This window comes from Dromiciops gliroides, chromosome 6 (assembly GCF_019393635.1).
Source record: "Dromiciops gliroides isolate mDroGli1 chromosome 6, mDroGli1.pri, whole genome shotgun sequence".
NCBI classification, from domain to species: Eukaryota; Metazoa; Chordata; class Mammalia; order Microbiotheria; family Microbiotheriidae; genus Dromiciops; species Dromiciops gliroides.
The window spans coordinates 142,470,771-142,491,151 of record NC_057866.1 but is presented as its reverse complement, the minus strand read 5'-3'; positions in this window follow the sequence as shown (position 1 = coordinate 142,491,151).

Below are 20,381 nucleotides of genomic sequence, written 5' to 3'. Positions count from 1 at the left end.
CCTGTCACTTACATGACATGCAATAGCCTGATGCATGTACCTGTCATTTCATGCATGACAGTAGGAATCTAAGAGCTCAAGAAGAGGTGAAAGGCCTCATATTGGCATAGCTGCCATCCAGTCAGCCTGTGGGGAAGACTTCACTTATTTACTGGATTTAAGATCCCTGGAGAAACTGTTGTGTTATAGTAGGAACCCATCAATGACATTAAAAAACCCCTCTTATCTCAGCTTTATAAATGAATTCTTATTCTTGTTGAAAACAGTACACAAACGGTTTATGCACCAAAGGTCTCTTGCCTATTCTAATTAATATTGAATGCTTTCATTCTTCAGTATTATCATCAGGTGCTCCATTTACCCAAAGAGAGCCCATTTTTTTTTTTTACATTGGGAACTTAAATTCTGATAACTTAGTACAGAGATGGTAGGGAGTGGGGAGAAGAGGGTAAAAAAGAGTAAAACTATATCATCTCCATATTTTTTTTCATCATGACATAACTGATAAAGTTTTGAGTGCAGGACCTAAAGTCAAGAAAATTTGCATTTCTGAGTTAAAATCTGGCCTCAGACACTTATTAGCTGTGTGACCCTGTGCAAGTAACTTAATCAATTTTGCCTCAGTTTCTTCTGAAGAAGGAAAATTACTCTAGTATCTTTGCCAAGAAAATCCCAATTTGGGGTTGCAAATAGTCAGATACTGATGAAACAATGGAAACAGCAATAGTCTTGAAGACTTCCTAATTATCATAAAAATTTTATCAATTATGTCATGATGAAGAAAATAATAATTGAAGGTGCAAAATTAGATTAGATTTTTGAAGAAAAAAGGTTTAGTGAGAGAACAGAATAGAACATTATGGGAATGTTCATGTGTAAGTTATAGTTAGCATGGATATTGAGGGATGGTTGAGAACATTCAGGTGAGGATTGAAGAGGATAATAATACATATGTTGTTGTGGGAATACAGCATAATATTAGAGCTTATCCAAAATAGATATGGATGATACTTTTAATACAGATGACAAAACTAATGGAGAGACTTAGTTGAGAAGTGGATGTGGTTAGCAAATAGGCTGACAATAGCTAATAAGATAAAAATGATAAAACAGGAAGTCTATACTTTCTTAACTTGCCTTCTCTCAGAAGACAAAGTAATGAGAACCTTTTGCTCTGTACTTGATTCTTACCATCAAGGGAAACCTGTTTGTGAAGGTATGTGAGGAGATACTAAGTAAAAAGTTATCATGGCAACTTAAAGTTGGAAGAAGTCAAAGAATGGATATTGTAAATAAGGAACTTGAAGCCCACAACTGGGCACAGGAAGAAATGATTCATTCTTAAAATAAGCATGTATTCAGACCCAGGGTTGGGGTCTTTTTAAAAAGTTGTACTGCTATTATACATGTTCCAAACTCTGGGTTATTTTATTTATTTTTCTGATGATACTCTTTTTTTTTCCTTGAAGAGACTACAGGGGGAATTATTTAGACATCTTGAGTTTAAGATAGGTATGAGAATTGTAGGGAGAGATGTGCAGCAAGTAGTCAGTCAAGTTGGTGTTCTACAGAACACCAACTTTTGAAAGATTAGGACTGGATATGGAAATTGGGAAATGATCTGCATAAAAGTTTAATTGAGGGGCAGCTATGTGGCGCAGGATAGAGCACCGGCCCTGGAGTCAGGAGTACCTGAGTGCAAATCCGGCCTCAGACACTTAACACTTACTAGCTGTGTGACCCTCGGCAAGTCACTTAACCCCAATTGCCTCACTAAAAAAAAATTAATTGAGCCCACTAAAAGTGATATATAGGCAGCTAGGTGGTACAGTGGAAAGAGCACCAGACCTGGATTCAGGAGTATCTGGGTTCAAATCCGGCCTCAGACAGTTAACACTTACTAGCTGTGTGACCCTGGGCAAGTCACTTAACCCCAATTGCCTCACTAAAAAAAAAAAAAGTTTATATATATATACAAACATATATATATATATACACACATACATACACATATATATATATATACACACATACATACACACACACACACACATATATATATATATATATATATATATATATATATATATAGAGAGAGAGAGAGAGAGAGAGAGAGAGAGAGAGCAAAGAGGGAAAATAAAAAGTGAGGAAAACAATAGACAGAATTCTTGAATGCATTGAGGTTGTGACATTGTGACACTTGGTAATGGGAGGATATTGAAGAGCTCAGACAGGATGGGAAGGCCTGAATGAATTGCAGGCTGCATCACTAGGCAAAGTACCTATATGGGTCACTTAAGAGCTCTCAGCCTCAGTTACTACATCATAAATTAAGTCACTGGTTTTGATGCCTACAATGATCCCTTCCAATTTTATATCCTAAATTCAGTCTATGATACCATAAGATAATGTATTCAGAAAAGTATCAATTATTGGAGAATATTATAAAATTATAATTTAGTCTTCATAAAAATATAGTACTGACTTGTTAAATTAAAATTAATGAGGGGGCAGCCAGGTGGCTCAGAGGATAGAGCACCAGTCCTGGAGTCAGGAGGACATGAGTTCAAATCTGGCTTCAGACACTTAACACTTACTGGCTGTGTGAGCCTGGGCAAGTAACTTAACGCCAAATGCCTTACCAATAAAATAATAATAATTATTATTAATTAATTAATGAGGCAGCTATGTAGTGCACTGGACCTAGTCAGGAAGATCTAAGTTCAAATCTGGCCTTGGACCCTTACTAACTGTGTGACCCTGGATGAGTCACTTAACCTTTGTTTGCCTCAATTACCTCATATGTAAGAGTGGGGTAATAATAGCACCTACCTCACAGGGTTGTTCTGAGAATCAAATAACATAATAAGTACAAAGTACTTAGTACAGTGCCTGACACATAGTAAATGCTATGTACTTGTTAACTCTTATTATTAGAGCACTGGACCTTTATTCAGGAAGACCTAAATTTAAATATGGCCTCTGACATTTACTAGCTATGTGACCTTGGACAAGTCATTTATCTCTGCCTCAGTTTCCTCATCTTTAAAATGGAGGTCACAATAAAAGCCTTACTTCCTGAAGTTATTATGAGTATATAATGTGATTACATTTGTAAAGCATTTGTAAACTTTTAAGTGTCAGAGAAATACAAGCTATTATTATAAATATATGACTATGCATGAATATGTTTATACATTTTTGCTGGCAAAGGTTGGCTCATGTAATCCAGAAAGTTGTTCTTTTACAGCTATCTTCATTTCAGAATGAGAAGCAATCTTACAAATACATTCAGTCTCTGCAATTGATTTATGAGTAAACATTGCTGGAGAGGCAGACAAAGATAAATGTTGGCCCATGACCTGATTCTAGAAAGGCTTTTTTTCCATCTTTCTTTTTCCATCTTGTCCTTATGTACTCACACTAGAGATGAGAAGCATGGAAATAGTTTTGCAACATTTTACTACTACTGCTGCTGCTGCTGCTGCTCCTCCTCCTCCTCCTTCTCCTTCTCCTACTACTAGTACTACTCTATTCTGTGGGGTATTCAGGGAGGACTAGTACCTCTGGTATGAGGGCTTGCCTAGCCCTTTTCAATATTGTTCACCCACCTTTATTATCCACCTTTCACCTACCTCTCACCTGTGGCTCAAAGAAGTTATAATATGCATAGCAGCCCCAAATGAGATAAACACCTCAGAGACAGGTTAAATCAGGTTGAAGGTAAGCAAAACTCTGCAAATCCACCAATCAATTAGAAGAATGTCTACCCCAAGCATGTGATGACTTCCCTTAGTGAAATGTGCAGATGAGAACAATTTATTCCAACAGTCATGAAGGTAGCTGAAGCTGGTGTTATGGAATGCTTTGAGCTTGTTTAGATATAAAAAACTCCAAAGTTACCCACTGCATCCTAGGCCATTGCCAGTAATCCTCATTTTTGTTTTATCCTTGGATTTCAATGACTCTGGAAGAGAGTGAGGCTGACAACTTTGTGCAACTGCCTCCCTTAATTCTAATTCAAGACATTAGCAGCTGCAGCACCAGCAGCAGCATCACCACCATCATGAACAATTTACTACTACTACTACTACTACTACTACTACTACTACTACTACTACTACTACTACTACTACTACTACTACTACTACTACTACCACCACCACTACTACTTCTACTATGACTGAAAATAACTCACAATTCTATAGTGCTTTAAATTTACAAAGCAAGTAAAGGTATACTAATACATATATTGCTTTACTTTGATTATAAGCTGTTCCCAGATTTTCTCATCATCCTTGAAATGAAATCACTGACATAGAGAAATGAACAAATGTATTAATCAATCATCAAATGCACTGACATAGTGAGGTTATTTTTGAATACCAACCTAGCTAATTAAGTACAAAGAAGTTCATGACCAGTAGATTGGACATAATATTTTGAATTATTTTGCTTTGGCAATCTGAAAAGCCAAGATAAATGAAAAATAGCATTTTTGTTGCCCACCATCAAATTTTGGGTTACAGAACCAAGGCGGTGGAGACTGAGGAGGGTATTAAAGATATCATAGAGCAAAAAGAGGTCCCAGGCCAGGGGGATTATACCAAGAGTAGCAAGTTCAGAAGCATGTAGCAGCATTGTGACCGAGATTTCAAAAGCAGAGCAGTGTCTCATCTTCAGTCTACATCACAATCTGAAAGCTGCAGAGGTATAATCAGGGAAGAAATCCCAGATCAAATGGTATCATTCAGTTATATTACTGTACCAGCCAAGCTTCCAAGCTTACTTAGAGTAGCTGAGTCCAGCAGCAGTCTATTGTTGCTCCAACTAAAATCCAGGTCAGGAATTTTCATAGCTCAATCTGGGAGATGCTTGGGGAGGGAATAGGAAGGATTCTGACTTTGCCCTGAATCAGACTACTTTGAGTTTACTGAAAGTCACTAGTCTTAGTTGTCCCTAATATCTTAGGAAAAATAAAAAAATTTAAAAAACCATTCACTATCCCAAGAAAGCAGACACAAGATCAGTTCATATTTTCCCTTTAGATGTATAGAGTCTGCTTCTGACATTAAATCTTAAATCAGAAATAGGCTAGAAAAATTAGCACACAAGAAAAAATAATTCAATCATAAAAAGTTATTTTGTTGACAAGCATAATGCAGACATAAGCAAAAAGAAGAGAATTACTCTAAAACATTGACAAATAAAGTCTAAAAGAAAAAAATATAGTTTTGACATAAATTAAACTCCAATTCTTGGAAGAGATGAATCAAGAGTAATTTTTTTTGTTTTAATTCTCATTTAGTATTGTATTTTTCCCCAATTACATGTAAAAACAAATTTTAAGATCCATTTTTTAAACTTCTGAGCACCAAATTATCTCCTTTCCTCTCTCTCTCTCCCCCCACAATGAGAAGACAAGTAATTCCATATAGGTAATATATGTGTAATCATGCAAAAATTTTCATATTAGTTATGTTCTATAAGAAAACATAAAAAACTCAAGAAAAATAAAGAAAAAATTTTTTAAAAATATGCTTAAAATCTGTATTCAGACAACATCAGTTCTTTCTCTTGGATAGATAGCATTTTTCATCATAAGTCCTTCAGAGTTCTCTTGGATCATTTTATGGCTGGTAATATCTAAGTCATTCATCGACGATCATCTTAGAAATATTGCTTTTACTTTGTAGACAGTATATTTCACTTTGCATCAGCTCATGTAAATCTTCCCATGTTCTTCTGAGAGCATCCTTCTCATCATTTCTTATAGCACAATAGTATTCCATCATAATCATATAATACAATTTGTTCAGCCATTCACCAATTGAAAAATATCTACTCATTTTTCAATTCTTTGCCACCAGTAAAGAACAATAAATCTTTTTTGTACCTATAGGTCCTTTTCCTTTTTGTTTTTTTAATCTCTTTTTGGATGCAAACCTAGTAGTGGTATTGATAGGTCAAAAAATATGTATGGTTTTATAGCCCTACAGACTTAGATCCAAATTGCTATACAGAATGGTTGAATCACTTTACAATTAGATCAACAGTAGCAGGGCAGCTAGGTGGTGCAGTAGATAGAGCACCAGCCCTGGATTCAGCAGGACCTGAGTTCAAATCCAACCTCAGATACTTTACACTTACTAGCTGTGTGACCCTAGGCAAGTCACTAAACCCCAATTGCCTCACCAAAAAAAGAAACAAAAAACCATTTAGATCAACAGTGCATTAGTAGTAGGCTTCCGCTTGTCATGGATGACCATGGATCAGCGCCTTGAAGAGCCACAGGCCACAATGTGGCTGTGCAGTCTGATACGGGAGCCACAGGACATCAGAAAACTGCACTCTCTGTTGCGCGTCAGTTCGTGCGTCTCATTCATTTTTCTTCCTCCAGAGCTTGAAGGCCCATCTCAGTTGCAAGCAAGCTGCTCCTGCATACTGAACTCCATGGGGTGTAGTCTTTGGTCATCTCCTCCCAGCTGCTGGTGTCTATTCCCAGAGCCCTCAAGTCTCGCTTGCATACATCTCTGTAGCAAAGCTGGGGGCATCCAGCAGGTCTTTGGCCTGAGGCTAACTCACCATAGAGTAGGTCTGTAGGAATGCACCCGTCTTGCATGTGGTGCACATGACAGAACCAGTGCAGCCTTCTTTGTTTCAGTAGCATGTAGATGCTCAGAAGTTGCTCGCATTGGAGCACTTCTGTGTTGGTGAACCTATCTGACCAAGACATATCAAGGATGTGCTGAAGGCAGCACATGTGGAAGCTGTTAAGCTTCTTCTCTTGTCTAGTGTATGTAGTACATTTTTCGCTGCCATACATGAAGGTAATCAGGACGCATGCTCTATAGACAGCAAATTTGGTTCATCTTGTCAGTTTACTGTTTTCCCAGACATGCTTGGCAAGCTTAGACATGTTTGAAGTAGCTTTCCCAATCCTCTGATTGATCTCAGAATCAAGTGACAAAATTGTCACTGACAATAAAGCCAAGATATGAGAATTGGCTTATGACATCCAACTGGTAGCTACTGATGTGTATCAATGGAGGTGACATTTCACTCTGACACATGACTTTTGTCTTTTTAAGATTAATGGTTAGATCAAAGTCCGTGCAAGCTTGGGAGAAGCCAACTGCAAAAATAGTGCAGAGAACAAAGAAAACCCCTCTTCATTGCCTTCATAGACCTGACCAAAGCATTTGATATGGTTAACAGAGAAGGTCTTTTCAAAATTCTCTCGAGAATTGGTTGCCCTCCTAAACTCCATACCCTGATTCGCTCCTTTCATTGCAACATGCAGGGTATCATACAATTCAAAGGCAATACCTCTGAAGCATTCAGTATAAACAGCAAAGTCAAGCAAGGATGCGTGCTAGGTCCCACATTGTTTGGAATTTTCTTCTCCATGCTGTTATGTCATGCTTTTGGTTCGCCAACGGATGGCATCTATCTGCATTCCTGGTCAGACAGAGGCCTATTCAACATTTCACATCTGAGATCCAAAACCAGAGTGAGAGGTAGCACCCTTAGAGACCTGCTTTACACCCATGATGCCGCATTTGCCTGTCACTCAGAGTATGAATTGCAGACCTTGATGGATCGCTTCTTCCAAGAGTGCATTAATATTTCATTTTTCTCACATCCATTCCAGTATTTGTCATTTTCCTCTTCTTTTCTTTTGGCCAATCCAATAGGTATAATATAGTACCCCAGAATTGTTTGAATGTGCATCTCTCCAATGAATAGTGAATTAGAGCATTTTTTTCCTATATAGCTACAGATAAATTTGATTACTTTATCTGAAAAATATTTGTATCTTTTGTTCATATGTAGATTGGGAATGACTTTTTTTCAGAAAAACTCGCTTTATTTTTTTTTCATAGTTACTATTGTTAACTGTATTTCTCTTCATCCCCCTTACCCCCTGGCCCTGTATATTCTATTCTCTCTCCTGGATCTTTTTTCCCATGTTCATTGCTTTTCTATTAAGATATTTCACCTTGTCCTTCCTCAAAAATATTTTGGTTCTGACTACCCCCTCATCCAAGATGCCCTCCCTTTTATCACATACCTTCTTCTCTTATATCCTTTGCTTCCTATTTTCCTGCAGAGTAACAAAGATTTCTATAACCAATTAGGTTTTTATGTTTTTCCCTCTTTGAACCAATTCTGATGATGGTAAGCATCACTCAACCCCCTTCAACTCCCCCATCTTCCCTTCCCTGTAAAAGTTTTCTCTCGCCTCTTTTATGTGAGATAAATTGCCCCCATTCTATTTCTCCCTTTCCTTTCTCCCATTACATTTTCTCACTCCTTAATTTTGTTTTTAAATATCATCCCTTCATATTTAAATCATGCCTGTGCCCTCCATCTATATATACTCCTTCCAATTGCTCTAAAAATGAGAGTTCTTATAAGTTACAAGTATCATCTTCTATATAGTATATAAACTGTTTGATTTCATTACATCCCTTATGATTTCCCTTTCCTGTTTACCCTTTTATGCTTCTCTTGAGTCTTATATTTGAAAATCAGCTCTGGACTTTTTATCAAGAATGCCTGAAAGTCCTCTCTTTCATTGAATGCCCCCTTTTGTTTCTCTGAAGGATTATACTCACTTATGTTGGGTAGGTGATTCTTGGTTGTAATCCAATTCCTTTACCCTCCATAACATCATATTCCAAGCCCTCTGATCCTTTAATGTAGAAACTACAAAATCTTATGTTATCATGACTGGAGCTCCACAGTACTTGAATTTTTTCTTTCTGTCTGCTTACAATATTTTCTCCTTGACCTGGGAGCTCTGGAAGTTGACTATAATATCCTGGTAATTCATTTTGGAAACACAGGAAATGCTCAGTAGATACTTTCAATTTATATTTTACTCTCTGGTTCTGGAATATCAGGGCACTTGATAATTTTTTAATGATACTATACAAATTCTTTTTTTTTTAATTTGAAATCATGGCTTTCAGGTTGTCCAATAATTTTTAAATTATCTCTCCTAGATGTTTTTTTTCCAGTTCCATTGATTTTCTGCTGATATTTTTCACATTGATATATATCTATATCTATATGTATCTATATACATATATCCATTATTTGAGTTTTGCTTGATTGTTTCTTGATTTCTCATAAAGTCCTTAGCTTCCATTTGCTCAATTCTAATTTTTAAGTAATTATTTTCTTCATTAGCATTTGTACCCCCTTTTCCACCTGGCCAATGTCATTTTTTTAAGGAGCTATTTTCTTCAGTGATTTTTTTGTGTCTCCTTTACCAAGGTGTTGACTTTTTTCTTATTATTTTCTTGCATTACTCTCATTTTTCTTCCCAATTTACTCTATCTCACTTACTTGATTTTCAAAATCTCTTTTGAGCTCTTCTGTGGCCAAAAACCAATTCTTATTTTTCTTGGAATCTTTAGCTGTAGGGGCTTTGATTTTGTTTTCTTCTGAGGGTTTCTGTTGATCTTTCTTGTCACCATAGTAACTTTCTATGATCAGCATTTTTTTCTGTTGTTTGCTCATTTTCCCTGGCCTATTTTTTTTTAATTTTAACTCTTAAAATAGGGCTCTTTATCTAGGGTGGATGGTGCCCTGTATCAATCTTCAGGGGTTTTGTTATGTGCAGATATTTTGAGAGAAACCTCTAGGGACCTGTAAGTTTTCAATTCCTCCACGGTGATATGATCTAAGGAGAGTTGTGTGTACTACTCTTCTGACCTGTGTTCTGGTCTGTAAGGGACTACAAGTCCCCTTTTCTGCCCTGGAACTGTGATGATGATCACTACTCTACTGTGGCCATAAGCTCTAGTGTGCTAATGCCCCTTCTCACCCTAGGACTCCTCTCCAGAAATGAAACCCACAACCAAATATGGGAAAAGCAACTGAGTCTTACCTCAGTGCTCACAATGACCCCTATAATCTCCTCTTGATCAGTTGTTTGATCTTTTTTACTATCTGTGGTCTGACAGTTCCTGAAACAGCTGCTACTTATGATGATTCAGTGGCTCCCAAGTCCTGTTCTTGGTTTTCTGGGGCCCAGATGTGCTGCCAAGGCCTGTATTATATTGTGCTCCACTCTCTCCCTGGTATAAACAGACCTTCTTAGTTTTATTTGCTGGAAAATTATTTCACCCTGTCCTTTTGTGGGTTCTGCTTTTATGGGAATTGTCTTATGGCACTATTTAAAGATAATTGGAAGTGTTTTGCGGAGGGCTAAGGTGATTCACTGGTTTTCCTCCTTCATCTTTTCTTAACCTCCCCATTTTTGAGAGGGTTTTTTTTTTCATTTGTTTGTTTATTTTTGTTTTTGTGGGACAATTTGAGTTAAATGACTGGCCCAGGGTGATACAGCTAGTAAGTGTCAAGTGTCTGTGGCTGGATTTTAACTCAGGTCCTCCTGAATTCAGGGCTAATGCTTTAGCCACTGTGCCACCCAGCTTCCCCAAGAGATGTTCAATCAATGACACTAGATTCATGGGAAGAGGGTGTTGGCAAAGAAATGAGAACTATAGAAAAAGAAAAAAAGAATCAAAATCACCAGTTGGGTTTTTTTGTCCTTCAGACGCTGCTGTTTTTAAAAGATGGTATACTGACTAAGCCCAGGAACACCACAGAAGTTTCTAAATGGCATACTCTGAAGATCTTGGCTTCATTCTCCATAGAGGAAAAAACAGTGAATGAAAATTGCTTATTACTTGGACTATAATGTAGAGATAGATGAAAAACATATAGAGTTCATCTGTTTGTTTATGTCACTACATATACATATGTATATCCATGTGTATTTGTGTGTATACACATCTGTCTTGGGTAGATGCTACAAATAGCAAGAACATGAAAAAGAATCTGGAGTTGAACAGAGGAGAGATTGGAATTAGGTAATTCTAATTAGTGAGCCTTTTCAATCCAAGAAAATGAAAAACAAAGAAGAGTGTGCAGACTGGAGAGAGGTTGTAGAAGTAGAATCAATAAGATATGTAGAGTTTAAAACAAATAAAAAAACTTTATTCTCAAATTTGTTTAAGGAAGTTATTATCCTGTCTTCTAGGAAGGAAAAAGGCACTAGAGCATAAATGGAAAAAGCAGAAAATTGTGGATTTTTTTAGTGCTCATCATCAAAATTCCTTATTTATAGATGATGACACCAAATTGAAATGCAGTTTTAATTCGCATTCCTGGAAAAAGTCTTTACTCCCTTTGCCAAGCTGAGTAAGCAAGTAAATCATCCATTCTCCCTTTTTATTGAGTAAATAATTAATGACAGCTAAAGAAATAGCTATTTTACTAAGCTTGGGTCGTTAAAGACCAATCATGTTAGAAGTATTCTATAATCACTTTATCACATTCTATCCCAAACAATACAATATTCAAAATTTAAAATTACCTTTGGAACCATTTTATCCTTTTCATCTTAAAAAAAATGAACACATCTGAACTTTCACATACAGATTTATTTTTATTCCAATCCACCCCCTCTCTAATCTTTGACCACTCAATTACTACGTAATTATTCTTTATGACCCCCCCAAAAAAAACGCTCCAGTGAACCTCTTGATTAATGTAAAGGATAAAACCTTATCTCCCTTCTTAGATTCTGTATGTTCTGAGTTCCTAAATGATTTATTTGATTGCCCTATGAAACATCTCACTTTTTATTTTATATTATTAGCTATCTTTTCTGGTACCTTTCCATTCTCTTTCCTGCAACAAAATACCTTGATAGCAAGGAACTATGTTTCATACAGCTTTAGACTCTCAGTAATATCTAACTCATAATCAACTCTCAATAAATATTTGTTTTTAGATTATCACCACAAAAATTTTATATGTCCAATGTATACTAAATGTCCTTTAAAATTAAAGACACTAGAATGACCTTAAGAATCATTTTTTTATAGTAGAAAGGGTCAAACTTGGCATCAGAAAGATCTGTGTTCAAATCCCATTTATATGGCCCTGGGCAAGTCACTCAAATTTCATATGCCTCAAGAAATGTCATAGGTCTTAGCATTCATGTTTTAAATGGATTATGATCAGAGAGTTTCTCTTGCTGACAAAATCTATGATCTATCTACATACATATGTGTATGTATGTATATAAGCATATATGTATGTATATATATACATATATATTTATATATTCTTTGCATTTTTATGCAAAACACACAGTTACATTTGGACTCAGGAATTCTAGGGTTCAAATACTGTCTCAACCACATACACTTGGCCATTATCCAAGGACTAATAATTAAGTTAAATTTTGAAAGACTCATCCTTAAAAGCCTGGACCTTAGATGGTGATTTTCTTTTTTTAGCATTAACATCTCATGACACCATCTACTAAGGTATGGAAAGATTATTTTCTTTCTTAGGTGAGGCTAGAGACAATGATGAAATCACATAACTTTTTTGTAACTAGTTAATATATAGTCATGCAATAGTTTGATTTAGAGCTGGAAGAGAGTTTAGAAGTCCCTAGTTCCAATTGCTTACTTTATTTTTTTTAACTTCACAGTCATTGCTAGACATAATTTTTTCATCCCTACCCACCTAGTGAAATTTTCCTTTGGGAAAAAAAAAAGTATGTTTGTATGTGACATTCTGCATTCATAATCTGTGACCTATTCAAATAAAAGGACATTTCATTGGCTCAAATTTAGACCTAAAAATGACCTTAGGAGTCACCTAATCCCCCCATCATGTTACCCATGACTAACTTGAGTTCTATAGATCTTAAGGTGACTTGACCAAGATTATACACAGTAAATGAAAAATATTCCAAAACCCCCTTTTTGGAGTCAAGACTGATCCATTCTCATTACCAACATCTTATCTTAAAAATGAGAAAATTGACTGTTGGAGGACCTAAATGTCTGGCTCAGTGTCATATAGGTATGTAGTAATTAGCAGGTCCAACTTCCCTACTCCAAATCCTTTTCCTTTTCCATTAAATTATGCTGCTTTATTACCCTATTTCTCTATATTTGGTTCAATGCTTTAAACATAATTAGCCACAATATTTTTCCAGAACTTTTTCTGAATAAAGCATTTTTGAATTGTCAAAATAAGTAAAGTTCACCTATTTTCAACTTTTTTAAAAAAAGAACCTAATAAGGACTTTGAAATCTATTTTGTTGTGTTACTTTAATAGTCACTGAATAAAATAAATATCGTATTAAGTCCCTTGTTAAAAGAAAAATACTGGAGAGAAGCACAATATAGTGGAAGGAAATTTGTATTAGAGTCAGAGAATTCAGTTCATCTCTTGCTTCTGATACATTTCTATTCAAGTTACTCAAACTCTGAACATGTCAGGCAATTCTTGAATCAACAATAAATTGATTTTATATTACCCTTTAAAACTTGCAAAATATTTTGCATAGATCATCTAATTTAACAATAACCCTATGAGGTATGTAATAAAGTTATTCTCATCTCCATATTACATTTGTCAAAATTAAAGCTCAGAAAATAAGAGATTTTCCTATAGCCACACAGGTAATTAGGATGTGAACTAAAACCTTTCTGACTACTAGCTCAATACTCTATTTTTACTACTTTTTTTGGAGTATTTTTTTATTTTCCAGTTTTATATAAGGATAGTTTTCAACATTTGTTTTCATAGGATTTTTAGTTCCAAATTTTTCTGCCATAGTCCCTTCCCTCCCTCTTCCCCAAGACGGAAAGCAGAGTGATATAGGTTATATATGTACAATCACATTAAACCTATTTCTGCATTAGTCATCTTGTGAAAGAAGAATCAGAGCACAAGGGAAAAGCCTCAAAAAAGAAAGGAAAAAAACCAGCCCCAAAGTAGAAACAGTATGGTTCAATCTGCATTCAAATTCCACAATACTTTTTTCTGTATGTTGAGAAAATTTTCTATCATGAGTTCTTTGAAACTATTTTGTATTGTTGTACTGCTGAGAAGAGCCAAGTCCATCACCATTGTTCATCACACATTATTGCTTTTACTGTGTACAATGTTCTCCTGGTTCTGCTCCTGTCAGTCAGCATCAGTTTATGTAAGTCATCCCAGGTTTCTCTGAACTTCTCCTGCTCATCATTTCTTATATCACAATAGTATTCTATTATATTCATATACCACAACTTGTTTAGCCATTCCCCTATTGATGGGCATTCCTTTGATTTCCAATTCTTTGCCACCCCAAAGAGAACATATATAAATATTTTTGTACATGTGGGTATTTTTCCCTGTTCTATGGTCTCTTTGGGATATAGACCTAGCACTGCTACCACTGGGTCAAAGGGTATGAGCAGCCCCTTAGACATTTGGGCATACTTCCAAATTGCTCTCCATAATGGTTGGATCAGTTCACAGCTCCACCAACAATGCATTAGTGTTCCAATTTTTTCCACAGCTTCTTCAACATTTATTTTTCTCCTTTTTTGTCATGTTATACAATCTGATAGTTTTGAGGTGGTACCTCAGAGTTGTTTTAATTTGCATCTCTCTAATCAATAGTGATTTAGAGCATTTTTTCATAGGGCAATAGTTTTGATTTCTTCAATCAGAAAACTGCCTGTTCATACCCTTTGACCTTTTCTCAATTGGGGAATGACTTACATTCTTATAAATTTTATTTATTTCCCTATATATTTTAGAAATGAGGTATTTATCAGAAATACTGGCTGAAAACAATTGTTTCCCAGCTTTCTGCCTCCTTTCTAATTTTGGGTGCATTGCTTCTGATTGTACAAAAACTTTTAAAATTTGATGTAATCAAAGTCTTCTATCTTGCCTTTCATAATATTCTCTATCTCTCATTTGGACATAAATTGTTTTCCTCTCCATAGATCTGAGAGGTAAACTATTCCTTCCTCTACTAATTTATCTATTGTATCACCTTTTATGTCTAAATTTTGAACCCTTTTTGACCTTATTTTTGTATAAGGTGTAAGATCTTGGTCTATGCCTAGTTTCTGCCATACTATCTTCCAGTTTGCTCAGTAGTTTTGGTCAAATACTGAGTTCCTATCCCAGAAGCTGAAATCTTTGGGTTTACCAAACAGTAGATTACTACAGTCATTTACTACTGTGTCTCCTGTGCCTAACTTATTCCATTGAGCCACCACTTTATTTCTTAGCTAGTACCAAATAGTTTTGATGACTGCCGCTTTATAGTATAGCTTCAAATTTTGTATGTCTAACCCACCTTTCTGTGCATTTTGTTTTAGTTCTGTGACGGGAAAAACTTAATCACCTTACTTGCCCCTAGTGTGGGGGAAGCTAACTAGGATTTACTATAAATTAGAAGCTTTAGCAGCAGTTTAGGCATTAAGCATTTATTAAAGTATATTAGAGGTTGGCAAAAAGAGAACATGCCTCTCTGAAAGAATAGAAAAGCCTACTTACTATCAACACAGGAGAGAGAGAGAAAAAGTTGCCTCCACCTAGCAGATCATGCCACAAAAAGAAAGATCCTAAGTCTTCTAACATTTCTTACATTCTATTCACCTCTTTAAAATCTTTCTTATTTATTTGTGGTTATATTTATCTAATTCTGAGAGGAGACATTCAGATATACCACTAGAATAGTTTTGCTGTCTATTTCTTCTTGTAACTCATTTAACATTTTCCCTAAGAATTTGGATGGTATATCACTTGATGCATACAACTTTAGTATTGATATTACTTCATTATCTATCGTAACTTTTAGCAAGATGTAGTTTTCTTCTTTAACTCTTTTAATTAGATCTATATTTCCTTTTGCTTTGTCTGAGATAAGTATTGCTACCTCTGCTGTTTTGACTTCATCTGAAGCTTAAAATATTCTGTTTCAACCTTTTATCTTTACTCTGTATGTTTCTGTCTGCTTCACATGTGTTCTTTTGTAAACAACATATTGTAGGATTCTGAATTTTAATCCACTCTGCTATTTGTTTCCATTTTATGGGAGAGTTCATCCCATTCACATTCATAGTTAAGATTATTAACTGTTTATTTCCCTCCATCCTCTTTTCCCCTTTGTTTGTACTTTTTTTCTCATCTTTCACCCTATTCCTCCTGACCAGTGTTTTGATTCTGACCACTGCCTTCCTTAATCTACCCTCCCTTTTATCAGTTACACTTCCCCCCACCCCCTACCTTCCCTTCTATAAATACCACCCTTTTCCCCTTCCCTTTTTTTTCCTTAAAGAGTAAGTTAATTTTCTTTATACAAATGCGAGTGCATTTTATTCCTTCCCTGAACCAAATCTGATGAGAGTAAGGTTGAAACAATGCTCACCCCTCCCTTCTCTATTGTAATGGGTTCTTTTTATCCTTGTTCATGTGATATAATTAATCCCATTCCATTTCTACCTTCCTCTCCTCCCCCTACTCTACTTTTATTCTGCCCCTTAAGTTTCTTTATATCATCCCATCAAAGTCAATTTAATAACAATATATTAATAAATATACAGATCCCAAGAGTTAAAAGTACTATCCTTCCTCATAAGGATATCAGCAGTTTAACCTCATTGAACAACCTTTTTTGGCCCCTTGTTTACCTCTTTATACTTCTCTTGAAGCTTGTATTTAGAGATCCAATTATATGTTCAGTTCTGGCTGTTTTCTTAGGAAACCTTGGAGGTCTCCTATTTCTTTGAATGTCCACATTTTCCCCTGAAAGAGAATGATCAGTTTTGCTGTGTAGTTCATCCTTGGTTGCAATGCAAGCTCCTTTGCCTTCCAGAATATCATATTCCAAGCTCTGTGATCCTTTAATGTTGAAGCTGCCATGTCCTGTATAATCCTGACTGTGGCTCCATGGTATTTAAATTGTTTCTTTCTGGCTGCTTGGAGTATTTTTTCCTTTACCTGATATTCTTGAGTTTAGCTACAATATTCCTTGAAGTTTTCCTTTTTGGGGACTCTTTCAGGAGGTCATCAGTAGATTCTTTCAATGATGATTTTATCCTCTGATTCTATAATGTCAGGGCAATTCTCCTTGATAATTTCCTGTAATATGGTGTCTAGACTTTTTTCTTGATCATGGCTTTCAGGTATTCCAATAATTCTTAGTGTATTTCTCTTGGATCTATTTCCCAGGTCTGTTGTTTGTCCAATGATGTTTCACATTTTCTTCTATTTTTTCAGTCTTTTGATTCTGCTCAACAGATTCTTGGAGTCTCATGGAGTTATTAGCTTCCATATGCCCAATTCTAATATTTCAGGCATTATTTTCCTCAGGAAGCTTTTGCATCTCTTTTTCCATTTGGCCATTTTTTCTCTCTTTTGGCCAATTGTATTTTCTAAAGGATTTTTTTTTTCTCAGCCAATTTTTGTGCTCCTTTTCCAAGCATAACTCTCATTTCTCTCACTTCTTTTTCCATTTTCTTCTACCTCTCTCATTTTTTTTCAAAGGCTTTTTAAGCTCTTCAAAGAAGGCTTTTTGGTCTTGAGACAAGACCATCTTCCCACTTGAGTCTTCATTTGTAGGCATTTGACAAACACATTTGAGTTTGAGTTTTGGTCTTCCTTTCACCATAGAAGCTGTCATTAGTAAGGGTCCTTTTTTGTTTCTTACTCATGTTGTAGTCTATTTTTAAACTTATAAAGTTGAGGTCTGCTTCTGGGGCACAGGGGTCACTGTTGCTAGATTCTTATAGCTCTGAGATGCCCACTCTCAGCTGTGTTGAGCTGTAGATGTGTTGACATGCCTACTGAGCTGAGCAGTACTGAGCTAATCAGCACCAAGCCGTGCTGTGCTGAGCTGCCCTCCCCTTTCACCCAGGTAAGATAGAACTTTCCTGAAGTCCTCTAAATTATCTCAAGTAGGAGGATTGTGTCTTAGTCTTTTTGTAGGTTCTATAGTTTCAGAATCTGTTTAGAGGCTTGATTTAATTTTGTTTTTGAAGGAAACATGAGAAAGCTCAGGCAACTTCCTGGCTCTTCTCCACCATCTTGTCTCTGTCCCCACAACCCATGATGTTCACTACTTCTTACTTACTACATGGTTCCTATCCAGACAGTTCTTTGCAAAATTTAACCCACTGTGCATAAATTTAAGTGGTTACTGATATGAAAGTGACCAATCTAAGAATCCAGTTTAAATATATTTGTTAATGCCTCATTAACTCTAAAAGCACTCCAAATTTCAGAAAAATTTTAAAAAGTCCTTCTCCCCTGAAAAGAAAAATAATCTTCTAAGGCCAATTTTCTTAACCTCTTTTTCTTTCATAGACACTTGTGGCAGTTCTGTGAAACCTATCAACCCCTTCTCTTGATAATTTAAATGCATAAAATGCAATGTGTTATTGTATTGCAAATGAAACTAATTCTATTTAATTGTAGTAATCAAAATATATTTATATTTGGAGACATCAGATTTAATGAAGGGAACTAATTATTTCAATTCTATGAGAATATACATATATACATGAGTATATAATTGTGAATAGATCAGTTTTATTTTGAGACATTAGTTTTCCCTTCATTAGTGGCAACATTTATTGGAGCTCTTTTTTTTTTTTATTGGAAGGAGAGTTGTGTCCTTTGATATCACCTTCTTATACTCTTCATCATATTTTCTGCCCTGCATCTTTCAGAGTTCTAAATGGGTTTCTGAAGTCTTTAAGTTAGCTAGCAAATGCTGATCTCATCTGTAGTTCACTCAGAAATAATCAGCATCTAGGTACTTTGTATATTCTTCAACCCATGTACAAATTTCACTATGACATATTACCAAAATATTTTACTGATAAGGCACAAGAAGGTCAAGTTTCACTAAGCTCATCGAGATGTTGACTAGAATCACATTATTTCACAGATTTATTCTGTTTGGGACAGTTTTCAAAGTAGAAAAATCTTGCCTTAACCATTAGCTTTGATCAAAGTCTAGAAGAAATCTCAAAAGGACATACATACACAAAAAGAGAAATGTGACAATAAAAAAATAACATTTGATACTAGAAATAATAGGGACCTTTTAGAGTTTGGTGAGTAGGGGAGTGTTGTTTTCAGAAAACTTGAATAGGAAGACTTGAGGCAAGGAGACCAATTATCAAACCATTTCAATAGTCAAGTTGAGTTGTAGTGATGACTTGAATTACACTAGTGATTGTGTGGGTAAAGTGAAGTGGATAAATGTGAGTTATGTGAAGGTTGAATCAACAAGATTTGGCAATTGATTGGATATATTAATGTGCGATGAGAGAAAACAAGGAAGCAAATATAATACTGAGGTAGTAAAAATGTGAGTGACTTGGTGATGGAATCCTTAAGTGTAATAGGGAAGTTAGGAAGATGGATGGTAATAACCTATGCGTGCATGCTTATCCTTTTTGACTGACTCTGTTTCAACCAAAGTGCAAAGGGGTCTAGAAAGGCTCTTATTCCCCAGTCACAGGTCCATTTATGCAATGGACACCTGCTGCAATCACCAGGTAATGTGAATGATGGGGGAGGAGCAGAAATCCTCCATTAACAGCTGCATAAATTTCCTGGGTAGCAGCTAGTTAAGGTTACAATTGCCCTCAGATGCTGATATTTAGCTCAGAAAGGGGAAGGTTGATCGCTTCCATAAAAGAGGGAGGAAGGGGTAGGGAAGAGAGATAGGAGTAGGTTTGATTGTTTTGTATACCCACATTTGACTATTAAATGTAAATTTGGGATGCAACCTATCTTCTCAAGGATGATGTCATATCTATCATTTTGTAGTCATCTACTTTAGTCTTTTGGATATTTGATTGTATATGATAAAAATGGCTTTTAACAGTATTTTCTTGTCATTCCTTAAAATATTATAAATTTAGAGTGATGTCCTCAAATGCCACTCCCCTGCTGAGGAAGGAATTTGAAGATGAGTCATCCACAACAATTGGGGGAATTGGTATGTGAGCCATTGTGTGAACAATTACGGAACTCAGGAGCTTGTCCTTCATTTTAACAAAACAAAGCATATCTGAGCCCAGAAATGTGAACAGTGTGAAGTTTCACAGAAGGAGTCCTGTTTCAGAAAGGGAAATTATGCCTGAGAGGTAAATCCAATTTACAGATAAGAGAAATTGAGGAACAAGCTAAAATAGTTGAATAATTTGGAAAGGACAGCTGAGAATGCCCCAAACTTGGCTCTTTATTTGAACTTGCAGTGTTATTTGTGTGTACTGGTGTATTCTACATTAATGTCATAGGAAATAAACTAAGGTGCTGAAACCTCTTAAAAAATAATTTCCCCTGTTGATTAAAATAAAACCCTTGATAAGGAAGGTGGGGAGTAGGTGTATAAAATAAGCTACCATAAAAGTAAAAGCATTGTCTTATATTGTGTTCCAGAGACCTCTAACCCTAGCTCTAGCTGTGTTAGAGCTATAAAATACACAGTAGATGTAGGTGCTTGATGAAATTCAGAGTCAACAACAATATAAAA